This window comes from Etheostoma spectabile, chromosome 24, assembly GCF_008692095.1.
Source record: "Etheostoma spectabile isolate EspeVRDwgs_2016 chromosome 24, UIUC_Espe_1.0, whole genome shotgun sequence".
In the NCBI taxonomy this organism is placed as follows: Eukaryota; Metazoa; Chordata; class Actinopteri; order Perciformes; family Percidae; genus Etheostoma; species Etheostoma spectabile.
Window position 1 is genome coordinate 14,920,495 of NC_045756.1, and position 404 is coordinate 14,920,898.

Below are 404 nucleotides of genomic sequence, written 5' to 3' on the forward strand. Positions count from 1 at the left end.
TTGTGATGTTTTGAATCTGATCCATGATCCCTGGTATGTAAAAAATAGGCCCAACACCACAGTTTGAGAAACATCCCCATAACATGATTTTGCACCACCATGCTTTACTGTCTTCACAGTGTCAGAGGGGGTCAGAGGACAAACTGTCTGTGGCCCCTAGACCCAAAAAGAACAAGTTTGCTCTCATCAAGTCCACAAACTGTTGCGCCACTTGTCTTTTGGCCAGTCAATGTGTCCTTTGGCAAAGTTCATCCTATTCAGTACATGTCTTTTTTTCAGCAATGGGACTTTGCGGGAGGTGGGTGAGGGGTTCTGGCTGATGGCTTTGCTTCACATAGCCTTCTTCTGATTGTAACAGTACTCCCAGGTAGCTTTGAGTCTTCTTTGATTTTCCTGGAGCTGAT

The 404-nt window shown here is 45.0% G+C and overlaps 1 protein-coding gene across 1 annotated transcript in view; it reads left to right on the forward strand.

Moving 5' to 3' along the window:
- Positions 1 to 404, forward strand: part of dgkza (diacylglycerol kinase, zeta a) — a 154,233-nt gene that overhangs the window by 130,540 nt on the left and 23,289 nt on the right. The window lies entirely within an intron of this gene.